Source organism: Rhagoletis pomonella, unplaced genomic scaffold (genome assembly GCF_013731165.1).
Source record: "Rhagoletis pomonella isolate Grant_MI unplaced genomic scaffold, Rhpom_1.0 Rhpom_scaffold_00004, whole genome shotgun sequence".
Classification (NCBI taxonomy): Eukaryota; Metazoa; Arthropoda; class Insecta; order Diptera; family Tephritidae; genus Rhagoletis; species Rhagoletis pomonella.
This window is the reverse complement of record NW_023458558.1, coordinates 7,290,979-7,301,232: the sequence shown is the minus strand read 5'-3', so window position 1 is coordinate 7,301,232 and position 10,254 is coordinate 7,290,979. Positions and strand designations below refer to the sequence as shown.

Here is a 10,254-nt window from a genome sequence, read left to right as displayed (position 1 = left end):
TGAATCACATTCCTCGGAGTGCGGGTAATTCACAGAGGAGTTGGTGCGCGGATTATATTTCTTTCTCATTCTTGAAGCCAATAGTCCTGGGTTCCGTTAGTAATAAGGCATACTCCGAGGCCCTTGTTTTCCATTTTTTAAGCCATGGTAAAAGTAAAAAAAGATACGTCGGTTCTCTAAGTCCTGTCCTATCAAGTCCATTCCTTTCACTTTCGTCTACTTCCTTATTTCCCGAAGCAACCTATACCCAGCTTAGCTTGCAAAGAGTTTGTAAGTCTCTTCAAGATTGCTGAACACATATCATACAACCACTGTTCGGTTTTGGTTTCGAATTTACTTAATTTGAAATCAGTCAAGGAAAGTCAACCTTTACCTCAACATCATCCCACCTTTCGTCTACATATAATTTCCAATTGATGCTAGTCGGCACAAAAGAGAAACGACTAGGCTAAAATCGCTTAGGCATTTACTATGCTATCCAAGAAGAAGCATTTATTTATCTGCCTCCTCTACATTCTAGAAAACTCTTTGGGGAATTTTTCTTCTGTTACAACTATCTATAAAATGGTACTTTTCTGAAACCCAAAAAAGCCGATAATGAAATATTCGTCAGATTGTACGTTCGAGTATACATATCTACAGATAATAATGTTCGATTTTACCCGAACTTATTTAGTCTTCTTTGCAACCCTCTTCGTAAAAAGTGAAATCAAAACAAATACATTATGCATAGCCATAAAAGAAAAATTAAATTAATACAGATTACAATTCGCAATAACAACAATGTAATTGACCTCTTTCAATGCAACATTGCAGGCAGCAAGAAGTATAAGAGCTTTAATTTACAAAACACAAAACAAAATAAAATTAAAGGAAGCTACATACATACATATATGGGTATTAATGTGTGTGAAGAGATTACGCGCATCGCCGACTGGCACTGGCACTGACAGTGGAATTGGGCGCTGGGCGCTGGACGCTGGGTGCTGAGTGCTGGGGTGCTGTGGTGCTGGGGCGCTGGTTAACTGTTAACTCTTGAAAAGCAGACACAGAGACAAAAACATGTGTGTGTAACTAGTATGTATGGCGATGCTAGGTGACGCCAACCACCGACTACTCGAGATAATGGAAACTTTATTTGATGTAATTTACAGCTGCAAATAAAAAAAAAATCGTTCGGATTGTACAATACAATGCAGGGTTTATCAAAACACAAAAAAAAAAAACAATAAAATAAAATTCAGCAAATAAATGCTTATAAAAAAATTAAATAAAGCTTTAGTCACAAGCACAATCGCGATTTCACAGTTCCGCAATTGTGCAGCAACGGAGCCAAAACAACAAAAAAAAATCACAAATCCGCAGTAAAACGCGGCAAAAGTGGGTCCATTGAACCGCGCGCAGATAAAAATGCGTATGCAGTTCATTTAAACCCTGTAAAAAATTATAGCATGAATTTCTAAAAAAAAAGTATTCCGGGAATAGTCTCAATCGGGTAGAATGGAGCATTCATTAGTCGCAACTAGTCTCATACCGATCTTATTGGAGATCAATTAGTCCCCTACTCATCTCTACCGATTTAATGATATTCGCGTTAGCGGGCAGAGATGGTATTCGCTTAGCAAAACTGAGAACCCGGTTCAACTCGCATGTGGCGCAAGTTTTTATTGTAGGTTTAAGCATCAGTTCTGTACCAGTGTCAATGGAAAATGAAATATCGGCACGGAATTATTCAGAATTATATAATTGGTTCTACAAAAAATATGTATTCATACCAATATCGGATTTATAAAACATATTTGGAATAATATGTATGTATGTATACGGAATAATTCAATTTCTCGCCGTTTTATTTTCGGATCAGTGTTGCCATTGAAAATTTTCAGAAAGTCGCAAAAAAGGGGTCATTGACGAAAAAAGGGTTGCTGCAAGGAGAAGAGTTGCATTTCCTTTAAAAGTTTTAAGTGATGCTTTTATTTGTACTTACAGCAGACAATATTTTTTAACAGCATGGTTCTGTTAACATTTTCTAGAAAAAATCTTTGAAAAAGGGCAAAAGCATAATTTTGTAAAAGGTCTAAAAATTTAAAAATTTTCAAAAAGTCGGGTCAAAGGGTATTGGTGCTTAAAAAGGCTAAAATTGCCCCTTTGGTCGCACAACGGCAACACTGCTTAGGACACGTGTGAAACGGAACTGATGTGTGTGGATAGACCTTTAGTCTCGTCGCGTATTCGCTCCCGGAGTTATCTTGGATTAGTCGAATTTTCTGCAGGGTATGGATACATACGGCCGTACATACATATTTACATATTCCAACTTGTACAAGACATAATGGCGTATCGCTTGTTATCAGCGAGAAGGTTGATTACTACTTTTTTACCAAAACTCCCATAAACTTAATTTTCACTTCTCAAAAGCATTCAGAGATTTTTGGCGAGAAAGTAAAGGATGAACTGGCAGTCAGATTCTACAACTGGTTTTCGACCTAAAACTTGTGTTTTCGTCCATGGAAAATCTGTCAAACGAAAACCAGTTTTCGTTGAAAACTACTTGAAAACCCACGTTCCACTCATTCTAATCGGTGTCTGCACTACTTTTTTCGATTATTTATCCAAGTCGAAGTCATATTTTATCATCTTTAATACGCCATTTCGGATTTGTTGTTAATTGGCTGGCCAAAGTAAAATAGGAATGCAAGTAAGAGGTGGTTAATAAAAAGGAAATGAAGGAAAAGCATTTTGGTTTCGTTTTCGTGTAGCAAAACTGTAATCAAAGGATGTAAGAAATGTCAACGAAAACACTAACAGCCGGTGTGAACAGCCTTCAGCCCACAAACCCAAAACTCGTTTTCAAAGTGTTTTCGTTGTCGGTCAGGACATGGTATAATTTGTAAACAATTAACGCGATGTTTTAAGTTTTGATATAAATATTTATATATTTACGTATCTATATAGAGCACGTACATATGTATGTAAATAAACGTATGTATGTATTTGCACTGATCATGAAATCGCGACCGCGCTCGCAACACAAAGGTCATATTCATAAACCGCAATGCGCGTAAACTAGACCCAATTTATTTGTAGCACAATCAAATGAGGCAATGAGCAAACCAGCTGTGACAACAATAAAAAAAAAAAACGAGAAAACGAAAAAACTAACAAGCGAAATTGAATCAAATTAGCGAAATACATTATTTTCTTTCCTAAAGCATACAAGCGCGGAACGTGCGGTAAGGGCTCGGCACATGCCTTAGGGTGACGACGATGCGTTGCTGGTTGTTTTGCAAGGTTGAGCTATTGACTATTCGACCCACTAAATCAGCTCATCAAAGCTTTCTATCCCTGTGCAGTGGCTCAAATGTTCGAGAAAAATGCAGTTTTTCTGATGCATTTACCCAGCCGCCTACACAAACCTATGCGCGCGTGTGTCTACGCACACACACACACAGTCATAACCGAATTGCAATCGAATGCATTTGTGTATGTGTAAGTAAATACTTGTTTATGTAGATAGCATGCTGCGCCCCTCAGCGCACATATCGCATGAGCAACATTGAACTTGATCGTTGAAAAGGTGTTATGCGTTTCAATTTGCTCAATTTACTACTTCACTTGCCTGTTGTTATTATTTGTACTTGCTGTATGTATGTAACATACCCTGTAGTGAAAATGTACAGTAGCCAATAAATATTTTTTTTATACATAAACTGGTGTTGAATGGAGAGCGTTAGGGCAGGCACCTTGACGAGGTTCGGTGCTTAGCGGAATCGACTTACTTCCTGGCATCGGATCGCATCGGTCCTAACGGTGGTCTTACTTCATCACGGGATGCTAACCAAAGTTATTTTGAGCATAGACTCCGCCTCGTCGGGCAGGTGTTGTACCTATGACGAAAATGAAAATGAATACCATGCAAAACAACAAAACGAAAAACAGGTAGCGTGAACTGTGACGCTAGAGACCTCAGGAAAGTATTAATGAAAATGTATCGACTATAGACACGGTAGGAAAGACATGTAAGAACATAATAAATAGAGATGTGCAAAGTATAAAGCATAACTACTCTAGTTGATCATATTTACAGGATAAAAAGTTCGGCTTAAGGTAAAATATCCTCAACCGAGAGGCACAGGGGATGTTGGTTACGATAGACAAGCTCATAGCTGTGAGACAGGCGAACGACGCGTAGCTACGGTAAGCCGGCAACAGTCGATTACGCGACGGTCCGCCGGATTCAAGAGCTGTAAACCGGACGGAGAATTGCTGCCATAGTGATGATGACAAGCCTTCGAACTCTAAGGTTCCTTCAACCTTCTGACTTGAGACTTAGCGCGATCGCTAGGCAGTATCTGATCGTGGCGTTTGTTGTAGCAGTCAGCTCTATGAACAGCTGATAGACGAAAGTTGAAAATCTGAATAATCAGATACAGGGAGAAGTACCAAAACTCCTGCGACAGGGGGAGGTACAACACCAAAGGTGAGGACGGAGGACGCTTGATGGATGCTGCAGGGCACAACTTGAATTGGAGGGTGGGTGCAATTTTAATTGAGTACAATAAAGTATAGTCGTTGTTCTGAGTATGCAGTTGCATGTCTACAGTCAATGCGGACTCTTGCATTCTTGGTTGCGCACCCACGTGCGAGATGAGGTAACTAATTCGAGTGAAGCCTTGGTGCATGGCAAAAAGCAAGGAAGCTTCCGATTCCGATTTATTCAGTTTAAGGGCTCACTGAAGTCTGCAGGGTCTTTTCACCAATAGCTGCGTATGCAGGTGGGCGTCTGTCTTGGAGCAACTGGGTCATTGGTGGACGAGCGTATAGACACAATCCGAATCAAAGCGGATTCTTCAACATCTCGCTCATCTGCGTCCATGCCCCGACGGCAGAGAAGGACGAGGCTTCCCAAGACGTCTATGATATGAGCGCTATCCCTGTCACAATATCAAAATCGTGCTTGGCGATACCAATGTGGGCAAGAAGGGATCTTTGGTGCCACTGTTTAGCCTCCACGACGAATCGTCGATGGCGGATTGAGGCTGATCGACTTCGCGGGTGCCCAAAATATGGTAGTAAAAATATCCATCAAGTTACTTGGCTGTCTCCAGATCGGGAAACGAGAAATCAAATCGATCATGCTGTGATAGACAGAAGGCACACTGTCAGTGTTTTAGACCTACGTACACTCCGAGGGCTAACATCGTGGCAAGAAGCTGCACAGCTATACGTATTATCCGCAATAAAGTTTCCTCTGCGTTAGAAAAAATTAGGAGTTGAGTGGCTAAGTTTCACTATTGCTGTGCTTCTATTTGTTACCAGCTAGTGAGAAAGAGGAACGACTGAACTCGGCCAAAATCGCTTACGCAGTTCAGCGCCAAGTAAGAAGAAGCCGTGAAGCCAATTTTATTACATAATTGACTAAAATAGTAGTACATCTTCCTAAACAGCGCTTCGGTCTTTTAGGTTTTTAGCAGACAACATCAGAGTTAAATAACTTAAAGAAGAACATGACACTTCACCTGCATATTTGGTACTTTTATTTGTATATATATACGAGTATTTGTTTCATGTTCGCGCAGAAGAATTCTCAAATTCATATTATTCATTGATCTTTTCGTCAAATCTCTGGAATTTGTACAACAAAAGCAAAAAATTTAAATCATGCAATAGGCACTTTGTGAACCTCGAATCGGCCTGAGCTGGATACAATTCTAAATCGCATTCCCACATGCAACTGACGATCAACAATCAAATCACGAAAAAATCGAAATTCAAACTAAAGCAATTCAGCCAAATCGGCTAAATTGGACACGAATAAGCAACGCATTAAAAACCGCTTTAATAAATACAAGTATTTTGCACAACTATTCTTTTTTCGACTGGCATTTTATTCATTTATTTTTTTTTATTTTTTTTTTTGTTTTGATTTTGGTACCATCAAACCACCAGTAATTTTTGTAATAGGCATTTAATTTTAGTTAAACTGCTCGAAAGGTTCTGCGTCTTTTGCAGTGGCCAAGCCAAAAATAAAAAAAAAATTAAAAATCCAGCAGGCCCACAATTTATTGGTATGAAATGATATGTTTTTAATAAAAAGCGAAAAATCTGCATTTAAATGCAATTTATAAAAGGGATCGGGATGCGCTGGTGGAATTTGCAGAGAAAAAACTCAAACACAACAACAACAACAGCAACATACCCGCAAATATTGCCAAATTTATTGGAATTATATGTTATTTGTACAGCAGCAGCAGAAAAAACGCCAGCAAAGCCACTGACAATCGGCAAAACGCGCCACGATTAGAAATGTTTTGTAAGAATTCTAGCAAAGAACGTTGCGTATAATAAGACTCGCATGTTGTATGAAAAAAAAAACGGCGCGCACACTCGCACACTCACCGAGGCAAGAGTAAAGGTTCTAACTGACTGGTCAGCGCGGTACTTCACGGCACGTCAGGGAAAAACGTTCGGGTGCTGCCTGACGTTTGTGCTTCCTAAAATGGGATACGCTTCGACTGTTCTTTTTTTTTTATTCTTCTATTAGGTTTTTATTTAAGCGGGTGTAGGCGTGTGTGTGTGTGTGTGTGTGTGTAAGCTAACAAATTAATGGTGGGATCATTTCTGCTGTTGCATCGAAATGCTTTGACGGACCAGACCCTTGACTTGACTTGACTTGACTTGAGTCTGACTCGACTGGCAGCAGCTTCTATTGCTACTGTACTCCATAATTTTGTGAGGGTGCCGCCAAACGGCGTTCGTTCGTTCCTCACAGGTTTTTTGTTTTGTCGTTTTCTATTTGATTTTTAACAGAGCCACCGAACATGGCTGCAAAGGACACACGGCTGTCTGCATGACCGACTGACGATTCCACCAATGCATCGTGGAATGAATGAGCGATCGTGTGGCTGAGTAACGTCTGCTACAAAAAAAAAAACCGCCTGTGTCTTAATTTTTTTTTTACTATTAATTTTAGCTTGATTGGTATTTTTGAATAGATCATTCATTGGCAAGGCGGCAGAAAGTCGCTCAAAATCATTTTAAGCAACAAAAGTGCCAACACCAGACAGTAGAACAAGGATACGGGCACCAAAAGTTCAAGGATTTTCATGGCGTTCCGACCGAGAAGACAAGACGCTCGCTGGAGGTCGGTGAACCCATTGAATGTGAGACAAATTGCCGGAAATACATATTTATTAAAAAATCGAATGCTATAGCATTACTCGATAGTCTTCAAATGTAATTAAATCGCATTTGTAGTTTCTTTCAAGCAAAAATTTTATGCGCTTTATTCTTTAAGTTTCGTATCTTTCCTTGAGTGTGTGTGGCGTGTGCCAAATGTCAGCATGAGCATCAGCTGCTGCTTGAAGTTGTATAACGCTAAGCAGAAAACACCAACACCGCTCAGCACTCGGCTTGTCGATCAGAAACACCCCTTTGTTGCCATTCTAATCCCTTCATGGCGCGTTCCACAATAACTCAACTCTTTAGGTGACACTTTTACTATCGAAAATTGCGCGAAAGTGATTTGCTTTGTGATTTCAAAACAGATGTCAATCGGAAATCAATGCCACGCAGCTACATACATACTACATATTTTGGCACTTGTGAGGGCGTGTCATAAGGTGTGTTTGTATAGGTAGGTATAGGTAAGTTACGCGCCTCTGCACATACTGCTTTCGCTTGACATGTGATGCAAGGTTATCAAGGGGCATTTGTCAAAAGGATTGATTTTCAATTTGATTGAGAGAAAATTACATATTTTTCTAGGGAACAAATGTAATTGGAGATCTTCTTGCACATGGAACGCACGCGTTAGATCTAAGAGTTTGCAAATTCTTTCGTGTAGATTTTTTTATGTACCCAGGCGGTGGCTACGTTGTCTTTCAAATTGATCATCAAAATCAGGATGTATAACGTATGTATGTACATACATGTATATGTATTAGAAATGCCAATCCAGGTGTTTTTGAGGTCACGAAAATTGTTTGCATTAATCCCGGGATCCCGAAAATTTTGAAATATCGAATTGATAATAAAAAATTGTTTATGAATTTTGAAGTATGATTTTTCTAAAATGCCGTCTTGACTGCAATTAACAAACAGCTTGCAAAAAAAATTTTAAAAAGATTTAAATGAATTTACTCATAGCGTCGCTAATGTAAACGAAACAGAGAGTTTTAAGAAAAAGTTACATAATTTTTTAAATCAATCTACTCAAATCGAAAAAGCTATAATTTATCCGACGTGCTGGTAAAAGAAGTTCAAATATTTTGTAGTGGAGGAGATAGGGGTCATCAGGTTTTGTATGTAACAAGTTCAGGTCAATATTAGAAGACTCCGCTTTAAATAGTTTGCTGCTTTTACGTACACATTTAAAGTGCAATAATAACAACACCGGCACAAAAAAGGGGTGTGTGCTTTTAACCATACCCACCTACGGACATGTATTTCGACCCGGTGAATCCGAATCTGAGGTTCGTTTGACTCGTTCACCCAGAAAATTTCGAGTTAATTGCGAAAAAATGGCAACAAATTCGACAGTTCTGTATCGAGTAGAATACATGTTTAGAGAATTTGTTTTTGTATATTTTTGTTTAATTAATTTTTATTAATCATTTCTTTTAAAAGTACTTGGTATTTGAATTGTTATTTGTGATTGGGCAGGAGTTTATATAGGGGAAAAAATGTTTTTAATTAAATTAGTGTTTTTTTGTGTATATAAATTTTTGGGTTTAAGAAAGTATAAGTTTTCTGGTATTCTTTACAACGATACCAATTTTTTTAAAAATCGCTTTGTAATTTTTTTGTTTAAAATATTTTTTTTATAAAAAAAGGTATTTTTTGGTTTTAAATGTTTATGTATACAAGAAGAAAGAGAGTTTAATCGCCTTTACAACGATAACAAATTTTTAAAAATCAGATAGTAAATTTTTGTAATTTTTTTTTTTTTATAAAAAAAGGTATTTTTTTCTTTTTAAGTGTTTTTTCTAAAATTTTTATACACGAAGAAGCAGAAGAAAGGTGGTTTGTTTGCTTTTACAACGATATCAGTTGTTTTTAATTTGTTAGTAATTATTTTGTTTAAAATATTTTTTTTTATAAAAAAGGTATTTTTTCCATTTAAATGTTTTTTCTCAAATTTTTACATACGAAGTATACAAATATGCATAATTCTTCAATTTAATCACATTGACAACTATACAAATTTTTTAAAAATCAGTTCAAAATTGTTTGAAATATAAGGTTCTTAATTTTTCGAAGACCCGACCTTTGACCCCTTATAGCACTTGTAAAACAAGTTTGCACAAAAAAAGTTATATCGATTTAAATAAGAGCAAAAGGCGGACTACGTTTTTATTTTTTGAGGTTTTATTTTTATTTACATATAACAATAAAAATTAATTTGTTACCAAAGGTCCTATTTCGAACTTCGAAGGCCCATTTCTCGATTTCGGAGGCTAACTTCGAAAAACGGAGAAATTACTTTTTTACCTATGACTCCATCTCTTAAAAAAAAACTTGGTTTGGCACAATACCCAGTCGAGTGCTGTACAGGGTAATGATTCCAGTATCTGCATTTATGTATATTGTAACTATCAATATCTTATAAAGAGAAGTGTAACATCTTTTTTTTTTAGCTAAAACTAATAAAGTTAGAAGGACGAAATTCGAGTATGTGGTAGTTTACATATTACATATTAGTCCTTGGCATATATTTTTTTTTGAAAAATAAATATTGGAAATTTTCAAGGATATTCATGGATAAAGTTTTAACAGGACATTTTCAAAACTGACGTTAGAGAATTAAAAACGCAGTTATACTATATTTGGCTCCTAGTTTTGTGAATATATTGATTTTTTCGTGTGTTTTATACATTTTTTCATTTTTGTCGCACGGTCTTATGATCGACGTGAGCTGATGCGTGAAGCACTGGGTAAACTTTCCAACTGTGCAGGACAAATTGAGCTAGGAGTTAAACCTTGTAAAACTGAGTTTGTCTTATTATCAACGAAGACAAATAAATATCACTGAATTTTCTTTATGAACTGTAGATGACACCAATTTTAGCCGAAGTACTTAGGTATTATCCTTGACTCCAAATGTGGGTGCAGAGCCTCGATAAATCACTCGCTATGAACAGTGCACACCAAGAAGCGTAAAGTATGACCTTTCACTTAAAGCCACCATAAGAGAGGACGGCATAAAGGATCAAGGCTGTTTCAGGATTCATTTACGACTTTCTACAAAAAAAA

General features: G+C 37.4%; 2 long non-coding RNA genes across 2 annotated transcripts in view; one reads left to right on the top strand and one right to left on the bottom strand.

Annotated features, from left to right (window-relative positions):
* Positions 1-767: 767 nt before the first annotated feature.
* Positions 768-10,254, bottom strand: part of LOC118736897 — an 11,611-nt gene continuing 2,124 nt past the window's right edge. The window contains exon 2 of the long non-coding RNA XR_004992775.1: positions 768-1,154. This is a non-coding gene — a long non-coding RNA (uncharacterized LOC118736897). The remainder of the gene's footprint in view (positions 1,155-10,254) is intronic.
* On the top strand, positions 3,745-5,867 carry LOC118736896. The gene is made up of 2 exons (XR_004992774.1): positions 3,745-4,019; positions 4,072-5,867. It is a non-coding gene; the product is annotated as an uncharacterized LOC118736896 (long non-coding RNA).